At 37.5% G+C, this 19410-nt stretch overlaps 1 protein-coding gene and 1 non-coding gene across 5 annotated transcripts in view; one reads left to right on the forward strand and one right to left on the reverse strand.

Moving 5' to 3' along the window:
• Positions 1-19410, reverse strand: part of STRN3 (striatin 3) — a 117980-nt gene that overhangs the window by 57029 nt on the left and 41541 nt on the right. The window lies entirely within an intron of this gene.
• LOC132361280 (U6 spliceosomal RNA) lies at positions 6896-7006 on the forward strand. The gene has a single exon (XR_009501585.1). It is a non-coding gene; the product is annotated as a U6 spliceosomal RNA (small nuclear RNA).

Genomic DNA, 19410 nt, shown 5'->3' on the forward strand with positions numbered 1-19410 from the left:
GGCGGCGTGAACACAGCCTGAAGGGGTTAGTGCACCACAGCTGGCCGAGAGGGAGTCCGGGGAAAAGTCTGCAGCTGCCGAAGAGGCAAGAGACTTTTTCTTCCCTGTTTCCTGGTGCGCGAGGAGAGGGGATTCAGAGCGCCGCCTAAACGAACTTCAGAGACGGGCGCGAGCCGCGGCTAACAGCGCGGATCCCACAGCAACAGGGGCGCAGAGGGAAAAACGGAGAGATTCCCGCACAGAGGCTCGGCGCCGAGCAGCGCTCACCAGCCGAAGAGGCTTGTCTGCTCCCCCGCCGGGGCGGGCGGGGCTGGGAGCTGAGGCTCGGGCTTCGGTCGGATCGCAGGGAGAGCACTGGGGTTGGCGGCGTGAACACAGCCTGAAGGGGTTAGCGCACCACAGCTGGCTGGGAGGGAGACCGGGAAAAAGTCTGCAGCTGCCGAAGAGGCAAGAGACTTTTTCTTGCCTTTTTGTTTCGCGGCGCACAAGGAGAGGGGATTCAGAGCGCCGCCTAAACGAACTCCAGAGACTGGCGCGAGCCGCGGCTATCAGCGCGGACCCCAGAGACGGACGTGAGACGCTGGGGCTGCTGCTGCCGCCTCCAAGAAGCCTGTGTGCGAGCACAGGTCACTCTCCACACCGCCCCTCCCGGGAGCCCGTGCAGCCCGCCATTGCCAGGGTCCCGTGATCCAGGGACAACTTCCCCGGGAGAACGCACTGCGCACCTCAGGCTGGTGCAACGTCACGCTGGCCTCTGACGCCGCAGGCTCGCCCCGCCTCCTCCATACCCCTCCCTCCCCGCGGCCTGGGTGAGCCAGAGCCCCCGAAGCAGCTGCTCCTTTAACCCCGTCCTGTCTGGGCGGGGAACAGACGCCCTCAGGCGACCTACACGCAGAGGCGGGTCCAAATCCAAAGCTGATCCCCAGGAGCTGTGCGAACAGAGACGAGGAGGGGAAATCTCTCCCAGCAGCCTCAGAAGCAGCGGATTAAAACTCCACGAACAACTTGATGTGCCTGCATCTGTTGAATACCTGAATAGACAACGAATCATCCCAAATTCAGGAGGTGGACTTTGGGAGCAGGATATATTAATTTTTCCCCTTTTCCTTTTTTTTGTGAGTGTATATGTATATGCTTCTGGGGGAGATATTGCCTGTATAGCTTTGCTTTATAATAGCTTTATTTTACTTCACTATATTATAGCCTCTTTCTTTCTTTCTATTTTTTCTCCCTTTTACTCTGAGCCGTGTGGACGAAAGGCTCTTGGTGCTTCAGCCAGGCATCAGGGCCGTATCTCGGAGGTGGGAGAGCCAACTTCAGGACACTGGTCCACAAGAGACCTCCCAGCTCCACGTAATACCAAACGGCAAAAATCTCTCAGAGATCTCCATCTCAACATCAAGACCCAGCTTCACTCAACGACCAGCAAGCTACAGTGCTGGACACCCTATGCCAAACAACTAGCAAGACAGGAACACAGCCCCATCCATTAGCAGAGAGGCTGCCTAAAATCATAATAAGGCCACAGACACCCCAAAACACACCACCAGACATGGACGTGCCCACCAGAAAGACAAGATCCAGCCTCATCCACCAGAACTCAGGCACTAGTTCCCTCCACCAGGAAGCCTACACAACCCACTGAACCAACCTTAGCCACTGGGGACAGATACCAAAAACAACGGGAACTACGAACCTGCAGCCTGTGAAAAGGAGACCCCAAACACAGTAAGATAAGCAAAATGAGACGACAGAAAAACACACAGCAGATGAAGGAGCAGGGTCAAAACACACCAGACCTAACAAATGAAGAGGAAATAGGCAGTCTACCTGAAAAAGAATTCAGAATAATGATAGTAAGGATGATCCAAAATCTTGGAAACAGAATAGACAAAATGCAACAAACATTTAACAAGGATGTAGAAGAATTAAAGAGGAACCAAGCAATGATGAAAAACACAATAAATGAAATTAAAAATACTCTAGATGGGATCAATAGCAGAATAACTGAGGCAGAAGAACGGATAAGTGACCTGGAAGATAAAATGATGGAAATAACTACTGCAGAGCAGGATAAAGAAAAAAGAATGAAAAGAACTGAGGACAGTCTCAGAGACCTCTGGGACACCATTAAACGCACCAACATTCGAATTATAGGGGTCCCAGAAGAAGAAGAGAAAAAGAAAGGCACTGAGAAAATATTTGAAGAGATTATAGTTGAAAACTTCCCTAATATGGGAAAGGAAATAGTTAATCAAGTCCTGGAAGCACAGAGAGTCCCATACAGGATAAACCCAAGGAGAAACACGCCAAGACACATATTAATTAAACTGTCAACAATTAAATATAAAGAAAACATATTAAAAGCAGCAAGGGAAAAACAACAAATAACACACAAGGGAATCCCCATAAGGTTAACAGCTGATCTTTCAGCAGAAACTCTGCAAGCCAGAAGGGAGTGGCAGGATATACTTAAAGTGATGAAGGAGAAAAACCTACAACCAAGATTACTCTACCCAGCAAGGATCTCATTCAGATGTGATGGAGAAATTAAAACCTTTACAGACAAGCAAAAGCTGAGAGAGTTCAGCACCACCAAACCAGCTTTACAACAAATGCTAAAGGAACTTCTCTAGGCAAGAAACACAAGAGAAGGAAAACACCTACAATAACAAACCCAAAACATTTAAGAAAATGGGAATAGGAACATACATATCGATAATTACCTTGAATGTAAATGGATTAAATGCTCCCACCAAAAGACACAGGCTGGCTGAATGGATACAAAAACAAGACCCATATATATGCTGTCTACAAGAGACCCACTTCAGACCTAGAGACACATACAGACTGAAAGTGAGGGGATGGAAAAAGATATTCCATGCAAATGGAAATCAAAAGAAAGCTCAAGTAGCAATTCTCATATCAGACAAAATAGACTTTAAAATAAAGACTATTACAAGAGACAAAGAAGGACACTATATAATGATCAAGGGATCGATCCAAGAGGAAGGTATAACAACTGTAAATATTTATGCACCCAACATAGGAGCACCTCAATACATAAGGCAAATACTAACAGCCATAAAAGGGGAAATCGACAGCAACACAATCATAGTAGGGGACTTTAACACCCCACTTTCACCAATGGACAGATCGTCCAAAATGAAAATAAATAAGGAAACACAAGCTTTAAATGATACATTAAACAAGATGGACTTAATTGATATTTATAGGACATTCCACCCAAAAACAAGAGAATACACATTTTTCTCAAGTGCTCATGGAATATTCTCCAGAACAGATCATATCTTGGGTCACAAACCAAGCCTTGGTAAATTTAAGAAAATTGAAATCGTATCAAGTATCTTTTCCGACCACAACGCTATGAGACTAGATATCAATTACAGGAAAAGATCTGTAAAAAATACAAACACATGGAGGCTACACAATACACTACTTAATAACGAAGTGATCACTGAAGAAATCAAAGGGGAAATCAAAAAATACCTAGAAACAAAAGACAATGGAGACACGACGACCCAAAACCTATGGGATGCAGCAAAAGCAGTGCTAAGAGGGAAGTTTATAGCAATACAAGCCTACCTCAAGAAACAGGAAACATCTCGAATAAACAACCTAACCTTGCACCTAAAGCAATTAGAGAGAGAAGAACAAAAAAACCCCAAAGCTAGCAGAAGGAAAGAAATCATAAAGATCAGGTCAGAAATAAATGAAAAAGAAATGAAGGAAGCAATAGCAAAAATCCACCAAGACTGAATAATGAAAAAAAACAGAAAATCTGAAAAGGTCTATAACTAGTAAAGAAATTGAATTAGTAATCAAGAATCTCCGAACAAAGAAAACCTTTAGACTGATTGCTTTATTAGTGAATTCTACCAAACATTTAAAGAATTAACACCAATCTTTCTAAAACATTTCCAAAAATTTAAGAGGGACATTCCTTAACTCAATCAGTCCAGCACTGTGCCAAGAGCCAAAGCTAGATAAAGATACTCCAAGAAAACCAGTATCTCTTATAAACACTGATGCAAAAACTCTCAACAAAATACTAGTAAATCAAATTCAGGAGCATATTACAAAGATTACAAATCATGACCAAGTGAGATTTATTCCTGCAATGCAAGGATGGCTCAACATAAGAAAACCAATTAATATAATATACTACATTAACAGAATAAAAAACACATGACCATTTCAACTGATGCAGAAAAATAATTTGACAAAACTGAACACCCTTTTCTTGATTAAAAAACCTCAACAAAGAATAAAAGGAAACTCTCATAATAGAAGCCATTTATGAGAAAAAACAACAAATGTCGTACTCAGTGGTGAAAGACTGAAAGCCTTCTCTCAAAAATCAGAACAAGGACGCCTGCTTCTAACACTCATGTTCAGCATAGTACTAGAAGTCATAGGCAGAGCAATGAGGCAAGAAAAATGAAAGGAATCTAAGTTAGAAAGGAAGAAGTAAAATTATCTCTGTTCACAGATGATATGATGTTATATGCAGTAAACCCAAACAATTCCATAAAAGTCTGTTACAACTACAAATTCAGCAAAATACCAGGACACAGTCAACACACAAAAATCAATAGCATTTCCATACACTATCAGTGAACAATCATGAAAGGAAATTATGAAAACAATTCCATTTACAAAAGCATCAAAAAGAACAAAATACTTAGTTAACATAATATTTAAATAAGGAGGTGAAAGACTGGTACAATGAAAACCAAAAAATATTGCTGAATTAAATTAAAGACAGAGGGACTTCCCTCGTGGTCCAGTCGTTAAAACTCCGGGCTCCCAATGCAGGGGGCCTGGGTTCAATCCCCGGTCAGGGAACTAGATCCTGCATGCCGCAACTAAAGATCCCACATGCCCCAACTAAAGATCCCACATGCTGCAACTGAACATCTCACATGCTGTAACTAAAGATCCTGCACACGGCAAGGAAGAGTCCGTATGCGGCAACTAAGACCTGGCACAGCCAAATATGTAAAATAAATAAATAAATATTAAAAAAAAAAAAGAAAGAAAAGAAATTAAAGACAGAAATAAGTGTAAACACGTTCCATGTTCATGGACTGGAAGACTTACTATTATTAAAATATCAATACTACCCAACTGATCTACAGATTCAGTGCAATCCCTATCAAAACCCCAGTGACATTTTTTCTTCCCTTTCTTTCTTTTTTTTTTGGGCCACGTTGTGCCCCTGGCAGTGGAAGCATGGAGTGCTAACCACTGTACCACCAGGGAATTCCCCCCAGTGACATTTCTTAGAGAAATAGAAATACACACTCTTCTCAAGGTCACATGGAACATTCACCAAGACAGGCCACGTTATGGACCAGAAAACACACTTTCAGCAAATATAAAGAATTAGAAATCATACAAACATGCTCTCCACTCTGACAGCTTTTTAAATTGGCTTTAAATTCAGATTTAAAGTGATTATTAATATAGTAGGATTAATATATACCATGTTTGTAACTGTTCTCTATTTGCTGCACTTGTTCTTTATCATCCCCTCTTTTTCTGCCTTTTGTAATTTTATATTATTCCATTTGTATGTGCTCTTGGACCACAATGGAAATAAACTACTAATCAATAAAAGAAAGTTGCAAAATCGCAAAATTCATAGATATTAAACAGCACACTGTTAATTAATACATGAATCATCAAAGCATCAGGAGCAATTTGTAAGTATTTTTAACTAAATGAAAACAAAAATAAAACATCAAAATTTGTGGAATGTAGGAAAAGTAGTGCTTATGGGGAAATTTATACCAGTCAATGTATATATTAGAAAAGATCTAAAATCAACAATTTAGCTTCCATCTTAGGCAAATAGAGAAAGAATAGCATTATAAACCTACAGCAAGCAGAATAATAAAATTAGAGCAGAAACCAATAAAGCTGAAAATATACCAATAATCAATGAAATAAGATTCTTTGAAAAGACCGATAAAATTGATTAACTTCTTAGCCAAGCTAACCAAGAAAAGAGAGAAAAAACAAATTAATACCAGAAGTGAAAAAAAGATCATTATTACTGATCCCAAGGACACTGAACAGATAATACAGGAATATTATGAATTCTATGTCCACAAACTTGATAATTTACATGAAATGGAATAATTTCTTGAAAGACAATCTACCAAAATCACACAGGCAAAGTAGATCATCTGAAGAGGACTGTATCTATTGATATTAAAGAAATTAAACCAATAGTTAATAACTTTCTATATCAGAAGGAACCAGGCCCAGATGGGTTCAATGGTGAATTCTACCAAACACTTAGGGAAGAAATGATACCAATTCTCTATAATTATTCTAAGCAATAGAAGCAGAGGGTATACTTGCTAACTCATTCAATAAAGCCAGCATTACCCTACTATCAAAACCAGACAGATGTCACAAGAAAGGAAAACTACTGATCAATTATCTCTCATAAACACAGATGCAAAAACCCTCAACAAAATATTAGCAAATTCAATCCAACAATATATACAAAGAATTACGTAACAAGTGGGATTTATTTCAGGTATGTAAGGCTGGTTTAACATTTGAAAATCTATTTATGTAATCTATCATTAACTGGCTAAACAGGTTAAAGAAGAAAAACCATATGACCATACTAATAGATGCAGAAAAAGCATCCAATAAAATCAAACACTGACTCATGACAAAAACTCTCAGAAAGCCAGGAATAGAGGGGAACTTCTGCAGTTGATAAGATCATCTACCAAAAACCTACAGCTCAATATCCTATTTAATGGTGAGAAACTAGATGCTTTGCCTCCTAAGACAGGGAACAAGGAAAGGCTATCCCCTTTCACCACTCTTATTCAACATCATACTCAAAGTCCTAACCAATGCAGTAGACAAGAACATTTTAATTGGAACCATACAAAGAAGATTAGCGTGGCCCCTGAGCAAGGAGGATATGCAAATTCATGAAGTATTCTATGTTTTTAAAAAAGAAAATTTTAAAGTACACACATTGAGAAGGAAAAAATAAAAGACTCTGCAGATGACACGACTGTCTACGAAGAAAATTCTAAAGAATTAACAAAAAACTCCTGGATCCAATAAGCGATTATAGGAAGGCTAGAGGATACAAAGGTAAGACAAAAATTAACTACCTTCCTATATACTAGCAATGAATAATTGGAATTTGAAAATTGAAACTGAAAACACATGCTCCTCGGTATCTATCTAAATTAGCTAAAAACCTGTGTCTACACAAAAATATGAACATGAACGTCTGTAGCTGCTTTATTCATAATTGCCAAAACTTGGAATTAACCAAGATACCCTTCAATGGGTGAATGGATAAACACTCTGGTACATCCATACAGGGAATATTATTCATCAGTAAAGAGAAATGAGCTATCAAGCCAAGAAATGACATGGAGGAACCTTAAATGCATATTCCTAAGTGAAAGAAGCCAGTCTAAAAGCCGACACACTGTATAATTCCAACTATATGACATTCCACAAAAGGCAAAACTAGAGAGACAGCAAAAAGAGCAGTAGTTGCCAAGCATTTGGGGGTAAGGAGAAAGATGAACAGGTGAAGCACAGGAAAGTTTTAGGAATGGTGAAACTGTTCTACGTGGTACTATAATGGTAGATCCAGGACATTATGCAACTGTCAACACCCATAAACCAGTACAACACAGAAATGAACTTTAATCTATGGACAAACATTAATAATAATAATGTATCAGAACTGGTTAATTGTAGCAAATGTACCACACTATTGCCAAGATGTTAATAACAAAGGGAAACTGGAGGGGAGGCAGGCAGCAGTGCCACAGCACATATGGGAGCTCTGTCCTATCTGCTCAATTTTTCTGTGAATCTAAAATTGTTCAAACTAAAGTGTTCGTTAACAAGCATTGGTGAGGATGTGGAGAAACTGGGACTCTTGTTCACATTTGGTGGAATTATAATATGATGCAACCAGAATGTAAAACAGTATGGAGGTTGCTCAAAAAATTAAAAATGGAACTAACATATAATCTAGCAATTCCACTTCTAGGTATATATCCAAAAAAATTGAGAGCATGGTCTCAAAAAGATATTGCACACCCATATTCACAGCCAGCCTATTCACTACAGCCAAGAGGTGAAAGCAACACCACTGTCCATCAACTGATGAACAGACAAACAAAACGTGGTATATACAAAGAAATATTATTCAGCCTTAAAAAGGTAGGAAAACCTGTCACATGCTACATGAATGAACCTTCAGGACGTGCTATGTCAAATGAGGAAGTCACAAAAAGACTACATAATTCCACTTTTATGAGGTATCTAAAGTAGTCAAGTTGAACGAAACAGAGTGTAGAGGGGAATTCCCTGGTGGTCCAGTGGTTAGGACCCTGTGCTTTCACTGCCAAGAGCGTTGGTTCAATCCCTGGTCGTGGAAGTAAGATCCCGGAAGCTACGTGTCAGGAAAAAAAAAAAAAAAAGTAGAATGCTAGTTACAAGGTGGGGAGGAAGGAGGAAAGAGAAATTGTTGTTTAATGGGTTTAATGTTTCAGATTTGCAAGATGAAAAAATTCTGGAGATCTGTTTCACAAAAGTGTGAATACACTTGACTAAACTGTACACTTAAAAACAGGTAAGATGATAAATATTATATTTTTAGCACAAATTTTAAGAAGTATTTTTTAAAAATCTTTCTTTAAAAAGGCAAACCAGATAGAAGAAATTTGCAAAATATATACCTGAGAACAGGCTCATATATATAATTCCTATCTGCTCCCCCAAAAGGTATACAACTTAAAAACAAACAAAAAACAGCCTGATAGAAATATTGTAAAAAGACTGACAATACCAGGTCACAAGATACCAAGATGGCCAATCAAGATATGAAATAGTTCTCAACCTCATTAGTATTCAGAGAAATACAAATTAAAAATACAATAAACACAACACCAGGTTGGCTAAAAATTTTTTAATCTGACAATACTTTTTGTTGAGGAAGATGTGAATCAAAAGAAACTCTCATAAATGACTTATGGGACCATAAAATGGTATAGCCTCTTTGGAAAGTTTTGTATTATCTATTAAAGTTGAAGATATAAATACATTAAAACCATATATTCCTAGCTACATACCCAACAGAAATGCATGTATGTATGTGCCTAATAGGAGACATGTAAAATATTCCCACAACCATTTTTTATAACAGCCAAAAACTGCAAACAATCTAAATAACCATCAGATCAGAAAACAGATAAATTGTCGTATGTTAGTACAATGAAATACTACCAAGTAAAGTAAATGAACAAACTAAGGTTCCAAACAACAAAGATGAACCCATGTAACATTGAGGAAAAGAGCAAGACACAAGAGACAACATCTTATACGATCCACTGATATATATAAACTTCACTATCAGGCAAAACTAAACTAATACATTTAAGCAATGAACACTTAGATAGTAACATACTAAAAAAAAAGCAAGGAAATGATTACACAAAAAGTCAGGATAGTGGTTACCCCTATGAGGGAAAGAGGCAGTGGTGATTTGGAAGGGGCAAGTTTTAAGGCTTCTAGGGTGCTGGCAGTACTCTATTTTTTGACCTCTCCAAGAGTGATATCATGGTTATCCTCTTTATAATAAACTGCTAACCTGTGCAATTATATTTTACACACTTCTGTAAGTTATATTTCACAATTTTTAAAAATTTAAAAAATTAATCTCACTCTTAAGAGTTAGATTTAAGAAGTATATTTTTATTATAAAGATAATGTCAAAGACCTAGGTCCTTTAGTTAAGAAGAGAGAAAGGTTCAAGAATGGAATATGTAGTAACTTCAATAAAGGATAAATTTTTTAAAGAACCATAAATTTTCATTTTTTTATTTGCCAGAATCAACTAATTTTAATGTTTTTAATTATTTGACTTCAAAAGTATAAAACTGAGTAGATAATTAACTTGAAATTCATTACTACATACACAGTGTAAGGCAGAAATGAGCTTTTTTATAAATTTGTTTCCATATCCAATCTCAGTTAATTCAGAGTAACAAAACTTTATTGTTAAGACAATTTTTCTTCCTCTGAATATAGATAAAGGTACCCATTAGGGCTATATTTTATCATCTGAGTTATTCAACAATCAGTAGGTGATTATCACATGAAAATCTAAAAAAATTACTTGACACTGACAGCAGAACAACTTTTTTAACTGCAAGACCACTAGAGGTCACCAGTGCAAAACATCCAACACTGATTCAGCTAATACTATCAACCTAAAGTATTTCACAATTACTGTAGTTTCCAATATTTCTAAATAAGAACATTTTGCGTAAAACAAATAAATTACTTAACAAAATATGTTTTACTGTAAGATTCTTCTTACTTTAAACAAAATTTAAACCGAATGCAAACACTGGATATAGGTGATTTTTTACCTAATTATTTAAAAATAGTCTTCAGAGCTTATTTTAAAAACAGAAATATTCAGAAACTACAACATCATTAAGGAGCAAACTAATATGCAAGGAATTTAAAAAGATAGTGTTAAATACTTCAGATTTGGAAGCAAATTAAAGACAAAACCAGGTTATAGCAACTACTAATAAATTCGTATTATTACTATTTAAAATAGTAGGCTCTCAACAAATGTTAGGAACCTCTCCCCTTACGGATAAACTCAAATTATACAGGTGATTCTATTCTAAGCACTTAAATATTTTGGGCTAAGCAAGGTTCAGCTGTAAATAATTTAAGGTATAAATATAGAGTCAGCTGACCCATGGAATTTTATTTGAAATGTAAAATACAAGAAAAATTCATAACATATAGAGGTTTCAAAAGCTGGGTAATTATCAGAAATACCAAGGAGGTTAGATTTTACACACACAAACACACTTAGCTTCATAATTCAGTGTGTTGAGGAACTGGAACTGCACAGAGATTTATGTATAACCATCTGGTAACACAAGCAGTCAGTTCCCCACTTAAGGTACACTCAAAAAGTATACTGCTGGGACTTCCCTGGTGGCGCAGTGGTTAAGAATCCGCCTGCCAATGCAGTGGACACGGGTTCAATCCCTGGTCCAGGAAGATCTCACATGCTGCAGAGCAACTAAGCCCGTGTGCCACAACTACTGAGCTTGCACTCTAGAGCCCGTGCTCCACAAGAGAAGCCACTGCAACGAGAAGCCACTGCAACGAGAAGCCTGCACCACAACGAAGAGTAGTCCCCACTCGCCACAACTAGAGAAAGCCCACGCACAGCAATGAAGACCCAACGCAGCCATAAATAAATAAATAAATTTATTTAAATAAAAAAGTATACGGCTTTTCAAGAAGAATAAACAAAAAAGCATGCTTGCAATAGCCTGTAACATTTTTCATAAAAATAACATTTTCCAATTTTATATATCACTAACAATTACAGGGAAAAGAGAAACAAAAAATACTAAGATTTCCAGAAGCAAATAAAACCTTTATTTTTATTTCTGCTCTTTATAATAGAGTCTAAAACAAAATTTAATAGAAATACCACAACCATCCTCTAAAATCTCAATGTAATTTTAGATGGTAGTAGTTGGCTTAAAGCATAAAAGATTTTCAATTTTTAACTATAAAACCTGTATTTCAGTAAGTTCTCATTTATCTGGCATTTGAAAGCATAAAGCTCCAGGTATAAGCCCATTTTCTATAAATAGAAGAATTTACCCCTTCAAGGTATAAAACTATAAACCATTTTAATGGACTTTCTAAAAACACATGTTTAGGGAATTCCCTGGCAGTCCAATGGTTAGGACTCGACACTTTCACTGCCGTGGCCTGGGTTCAATCCCTGGTCGGGGAACTAAGATCCTACGAGCCACGCAGAAGCAAAAAAAAAAAAAAAAAAAAATTTTTAACAATAAAAAAATTTTTTAAAAACAGAAACACGTTTAGTGACATCTTGACCAATTTTAAAATCGGTTATAAATAACATCAATACAAATTCATAAAAATACTAAAATATTGCAAAAGCCAGTAACATGGTATCAATAGCACTGATTTAGAACCTGCAGAGTAATAATAAATTGACACATCCCCTTAGCTGCACAGAACCACTTCTTACCAACATACTTAAAACTTCTACCAAAAAGAGCCTTCCCACTCACTCTCTTGGTCAAGCTTGTTTTCTATTCTACTGAGGTACTGGCAACAAGCTTCCCTCTTTCCTCAATCATTCTATTTTGTACCAGGCTAGGAAGCCATGAGAATAAATGGACTCTACTCCTCTAACGTATTTTATTGCTATTTATGTATCTTTGAAAAGAAAATGAAATTCTTTTAAGAATATGGCTGGGTATAAACTATTTAAAAACTAAGTGGGAAAAGCTATGTAAGTGACTTTCACCTTTTATTATTTGCTTCATTGTTTTCTGCTGACAAGATTGATTCTTTGGGGAAGCCAGTAACAAAAGAACGTTGACTTAAATGAAAGATTACGGTTCTATCATAAAATAGCAAAATGGCTTTCACATGACTAAAATTAGAGGGAAAAAAACATTTTTTCTTGTTATTATTGGAAAGCAAACTTTTGTTCTCAAGACTGGTATGTTTCTTGAAACCATTTTTTTAAACCAAGAGATATTTCTAATTTTATAATGAAAATAAGTAATTACAAATAATAAAAAATAATTTTACAAGCAAGTTTTTAAGAACAGCTTAATTTATTATTCTTCCTCTTAAAGTACTTTTAGTAATCAATTAAGGCAATACTGATCAGGTAAGTTATTTAAAATCATTACAAATCTTGAGATTGCTAATGTGAGAAAAAGAGAGATTTAGTTGTGTAGTATGATTTTCATTAGTAGGGGTCCACATTCCTTTACTAAAACCCTTTAGGCCAGATGTGTTCCGGAAATTATTACTAAAATGTATGTACCACAAATTACTTAACACCTTATCCAATGCAACTTGCAGCAATATCAAAATCAAACAAATACAACAAAGTATATGAGTGTTCAGTATGTGATAAAGACTATAAATAGCTGTTACCAAAACAAACTTGGGTCCACTTGCCCAACACACAGCAAAGCCAATTTACTGACAGTGGCTTGTGGTGAAGAAAAGTACAGAGTTTACTGCAGGGCACCAAACAAGGAGAACAGGCAGCTCATGCTCAAAAGACCTGAACTCCCCAGTGGCTTTCAGAGAAGGGTTTTTAAAGGCAACATTAGAGGTGAGTGCTGCAGGTTGACAAGCTTGTAGACACTCTTCTAATTGGTTGGTGGTGAGGTAACAGGGTGATGTTTCAGGAATCTCAATCATCAACCTTCTGGTTCCAACTAATCTGGGGTCTACTGCTTGAGTCCAGCATATAATCACCCCTCTCCACCAATGGATGCAGAACAACTCAAAGATATGCATCAGATTGTTATCTATATCCCTTCAGGAGGAACTAGGAGGCTTGTGACTCTAATAACAGAGTCATATACTAGTCAGTCATTAACTACTTGAGTCTGCTCTTTAGAAACTGGGTAAGGCTAGGAGACTAAGGCCTTTTTTTTTCTATAAACAAGGAACAAGGGACACAGAGGTGCTTTTGAACCTAGGAAGGCCCTGAAGGGTACTGCTCAGTTTCAACACCCCCCCCCCCTTTTCTTTGATTCTCCTCAATCCTGAGGGAAACAAGGGCAGGACAAGAAAGGAAATAAAGTTTTGGATACAAACGTTAATCATAAATTTTGGCAGGGGGACTCAGTTTCAATTCCCTACTCCTGTTTTAACTTTCCCCCAGTCTTTAAGGGAATGGGGCAACAACCGCTCTGGCTACTTCCTGCTGAAATGGGGGCATAGTCCTGCTTCAATTTGGGGAATGGACCATGAGTTAGAGATATTCCCAAGTTCCAAGTCTTGGATCTGAATCTTGCATGATTAAGATCTTAGTCCCTTGATCCATCATTGTGGTGCAACAGACCCAATTAGAATTAAGAGGAAGAGTGAAAACCCAAACATTAAATAAATCTCGGAAAATACATCTCATTCCCTGAGGAATTCAGAAGAATAAGCCTGAAAATCAGTCTGGACCTGGCACTTCTGGGGAGAATTGTTGTTGCCAGGTAGCCAGCTGCCTAATTTTATCTAAGTAGGTTTAACTTCTGATGTGGTATTAACATATACATAACAGGAGCTACTGGCCACTACACACACACATCTCTTTTTCCTGCTAAAAATCTAAATCTAATAGAATCTAACAATTCTATTGTCATGTAATACTCTGGCTAAAGAACCTAGCGCCTCCTGCTAGGAAGCTAGGGCTTGAGCTGTCTCATTTGTTACTATTATAAAAGAAAAAATTTAATAATTACAAGAGATCTTGAGACTATAAGGTTGCAGCTGGCAGGTGCCAGCAGACACTGCTTTGAGAACAGCTGGTGCCATCCCTGAGTCCGACACAGTTCAGAAAATGCGAGTTCCCAGCTAAACAGAAATGTGTCTAAAATCATGTCCACAATGGCCACCAAGTTCCACCTTGGATGCCTGAACCACAGCTACTCAGTTTTGATTTCTAAATGCATTTTTTCCCCCTTAATGGTTAAAGGAGATGTACAACATATGTCTGACAGGCCACAAAACAGGCTATTCTACATTAAGTTAAATCATGATGTATAAGGCAGAAAGATTTCCCCATACCTCAATGTGGGAAAATTTCTTCTATCATTTCCCCTTTTGTTTGCAAATCTTTCCATAGATCAAAATATTTGTTCCTAGATGCTAGGATGGTTGTTGCTTCCTCTGGGTCCATCACGTCCTTTGGTGCTAGGCCTAATTCTGTGTGTGAGTGTGTGTGTATGTATGTATGTATGTATTTACCTAGTTATCCACATTGGATGAAAACTAATCAGACATAGTGAACAAGCTCAGAGCTATGATAATAGAGAAGCATTTTGTAGTCTATACATTTTATCAATTATACCAAATTGTAACACAAACACTGTACATGTGCTTTTAGCAGTGGACTTAAAGCAAGCAGCAGTACATGTTATGAGTAGTTATACTCTGTGACAACTTCACTAGAGAATTTTCTTTTCATCCTAAACACTGGGGCCACCAGTATGGTGTGAAGTAAAACAGTAACTTTCAGTGTTGATAGGGAGACAAATATTTGGTAATCAATTCAATTGAATTAGTAGGATAGGTCTTACAGGCCTGGTCTGGATTCCTGGATCAGCTGCCTACCACTGCTGTCATCTTCTTCTCATCCTGGTGTGGGTGTCACTTGGGGTCAACAGTCCTTTCTATAGCCCAGCCCACTGCAGAGGCCTAATTTCTTAAGTGGGAAGTATGAATTAAAGAGTCAATGTCCTTCAGTTTCGTTGTGCATTAGCCAATTAAGAGTAATTAATAAGGATCCTTTTATCTAGATTGGAGACAGTCCTTTAAATTTTGCCTTTCCCAGTATGCATAATCTCCTGGTTGCAGATCACGGGGTATTTGATCTTCATCCAAAGATAGCTTGTTGTGATAAGCTTTAGAAACAAAGTTAAGAGTGCCCTTTTAATAATTCAACTAAACTTTACAATTACGTGACTTAACACAGAGCTAACTGGGAAGTGCGTCTAAGAAGGTAAAAACAGACCTCAATTAACAAAACTAGAATATCCACTGAAACAATCTTTTTCTCCCTAAAATTGCCTTCATTTCTACCAAATATAGCCAAATTAAGACTAATTTAATCACAAAATAAGTCTGATTAATTGGTCACAGAGGCACTAACAGGCCATCCAGGAACTTTTCATAAGGAATCTCAGATTTAATTCTTTAAAAGCCTCTCAAGGCCAGGAAAGCCACACCAAAGGCTTGCCACAGATTCTGCCTGTGATATCTATAAATCTGAGTGAATTCCTCTCTTCCAGAGGTCTCCAAAATATCTTGAGATTCCTGCACCTGCCAGGAGGTGTTCTTCCTTATTCACCTGTTAAGGCTGCTGGGAACCTAAGAGTTTTCAACTTCTGGAGGAATCATATATAGAGAAAAGATAAATGTTTCAATTCTGCTTACAAAGGTATAATTTACCAAATTTTTCTAAGTTATAGCTGAAGGAGACAGGTTTCCTTATATGTGGAGAACACAAATTAAAAGCCAGTAACATTTCAGAAAAAACCCATAAAAATTATATAACTATATTAACCAATTCACTCAGTCCTGTGTAACTAATATTTTATCTTAGTCTTTTGTTAATGGTTTTATGAAGCCATCAGGTTTTCCATTAGAATTCTTTAATTTTTTATCCAGTTCAGCAGTATGATTTGAAGTTTATCAGAAACCTATACTTGTCAAAAAGTTCCTTCTATGAAACTTCTTGAAGGTGAAGCATTTGTGCAGAAGCATCAGGGTAAAACGCTACAAATGACAAAAGACTTTAAAAGGTATGGTTAAAGATCTGATTACAATGCAATTCACAAAGAAACCTGGTTATTGTTGTGACCTGCAACATTTTAAGATAATAACTAGAATTATGACTGATAAATATTATACCAAGACACATCCAAATTTTAGAAATTTTACATTATTTCTGGAACACTTACATTAATGACATTTACCCATAATAACCTAAGGTTTATCACCACTCATTTGACAACGTTTCCCATGTAACTTAACATATCAAGTAATCCTAATTAGTCTAGTATCTCTCTGAGGTGCTTCAGGGGCCCTATGGAGCATCCCAAAGTTAGCAAGAAATCAGGAGAGCATCAATCAAAATTTGATCTTTGGGAAGTTTGCTAAAAACATCAATAAGGCTTCAAAAAACACTCAGTCAAATAAGATTAAAGGTCACTATGAAATAATACTTAACCAGAAGGGAAAATCCAATTAAAGTGGCATTCCACTCAAAACCAGATTACCAAGTCCTATGCCTTCCCCCTCCCCACAGAAGGAAATTTCCAATCAAGGCAACCCAGTAGGAAAGAATACCCTGGTGTCATCACACGGAGGTTCTGTCAATTACCAGAGATGACTTACAGACCAGGACCAGAGCCTTGTTTCCTTCACCACAGAAGCACCATGGACAGTGACGCCTGGTCGGCAGCAAGAGGCTGTCCTTAAGACAAAGGTGCTCAGGAAGCTGCTGGACAGGATCTGAGAGCTGACACCAGCCAGGGGCTGATGTGCCACAGGCAAGATGCCCACTCTGGATGACAGTCCCTTTGTGGTTTCCAAAACTGTTACTGAACCAAACTTGGGTCCAGTCACCCAACACACAGCAAAGCCTATCTACTGACACTGGGTTGTGGTGAAGTAAAGCACAGCATTTATTGCAGGGCGCCAAGCAAAGAGAAGGGGCATCTTGTCATCAAAAGACCCAAACTCCTTTATGGCTTTCATTAGAGGCAACATTAGAGGTAAGGGTTGCAGGGGGCCTGATCAGCTCATGAACATTCTTCTGACTGGCCAAACCCAAAGCCACACATCAATAACTTTGCCTTAGAAAAGAATTCTAAACATAACTTAGGCTCCAGGTGGCATAAGAAAACTATGAATTGGCAAGCAGGATGAAAACTATTTGTCAGCCCAAACAAACTTCATACTAAGAAAACTGGATTACTAAACCAAATCAATTGTCTTTGTTTTGCCACCAATTAGACAAATAGCACTAGAATATAAGCTCTATTAAAGTATGAATATTTGTCTTTTGTTCACTGATATATTCCTATTATCAAGAACATTACCTGGAATATGTAAAAACCCAATAAATATTTGTTGCTAAATAAATGAATAAAGTCATAATTACAGTTTCTCAGTTTACTCAACTGTAAAATATGGGAGTGACCATATATATACAATCTCTTCCTGAATCTCAAATCTCAAAGTACATAATTCATCTATGGTAGGTGATATTTCTTTAAAGAAAATGTAAAGTTTTTCACATGCATAAAGGAAAAATTTACTTTGGTTAAGTAACTGTGTTTGTGATTTGGTAATTTTAAAATCTAGTCTATGTTAATTCAGTATATTAATGATAAAAAATTAAGAAAATATTTAAGACATTTAAGAAACTAAGCATGAATAAGCTGAAATAATCCTAAATTTAGGAGTCTTATGTATCTATGCCCACATTTGTTGCTACAGTACTAAATCCAATCAACGTACAGTTTTTTAACCTAAAATTTTACATTTTCAAGGAGAAAAGCCCTGAACACAATCCCTAATATATACTTAACTAACCTTAAGAATGTCAACAAAGAAAACAATTTTTTTTTGGAAATCCCCTTTAACAGCTCAAGTAAGACACTGTTACTTAATAAAAGTTTCCACAAAATAGGATGTCTCTGATGTGGCCCACAGCTACCACAGTTGTTGGTCTAAGAAGATACTTTGGGCTTTAGTTCTCTGGAATTCTGTGGAATACCCTGGGTTAAATTTAGTTCATCCTCCCACAAGGAAAGCTTATAAAAGGGTTAAATTTACTCTTCTTCCTGAAAAATCCTTGATAAGAATTAAAACTTAGTTGTTAATAAGTCAGCTACCTTTTAAAAAGAAAGGTGCCTTTTAAATATCTAGGGGAAAAATTATTCATGTAACTTACTAGCTCATTAAAACCACTCATATATTTAACAAAACGTAGTGCACTGCTCATGCAATTTTGGCACTAGGAATTCTCATAGCTTAATTTGCTGCACATCTTTAAAACTAATGCAAAAGTAATGACATGAATATATGACAGGTATATAGAAAGTCCTAGAATGTGCATGGCTTGCCATGGTTACATACCTCAAAGTGCAATTCTCTTCTGATCCCAAATAAACCCATCTTTGCTAAAGAAGTAACTGTCAGTCTATTTGTTTTTTTAAACAAACTCAGGTTCTGCTGCTCACCGCTCAAAAAGCCAATACTCAACAGGGTGTTGGTTGGAAAGGAAAAGTTCCTTTATTCAGTAGGCCGACAACCTGGGGAGAAGGTGGACTCGTGTCCAAAAACCAACTCTGAAGATTCTGCTTGACCATGAAAGTTTTTAAAAGGAGAACCATTTTGAGAGGGGGTCAGAGTCTTTGTTGTCTTCCACTGTGTGCAGACTTTCTTCTGATTGGTTGGTGGTGAGGTAATAGGGCAGTGTTCCAGGAATCTTGTGCTCAGGCTGAAGTTACCATCCTCCACCTGGGTGGGGGCCTTAGTTCCTACAGAAGAACTCAAAGGTATTGTTATATATATTCCTTGAGGAAGAACCAGGACCCTGCACTATTGTTCTTGACTGTTGCTCCTTTGTTTCTGCATTCCCTCCCTTCTCTGATAAGCAACTGCTTGAATCTGCCATTTGGATGGAATTCAGGGAAGGTCAAGGAGGCTGAGCACAGTATAATCAGCTGCTTCAGGGTCAAGTTAGCAATACATAGTCCTAGGCTCTAT

Source organism: Balaenoptera ricei, chromosome 2 (genome assembly GCF_028023285.1).
Source record: "Balaenoptera ricei isolate mBalRic1 chromosome 2, mBalRic1.hap2, whole genome shotgun sequence".
Lineage (NCBI taxonomy): Eukaryota > Metazoa > Chordata > Mammalia > Artiodactyla > Balaenopteridae > Balaenoptera > Balaenoptera ricei.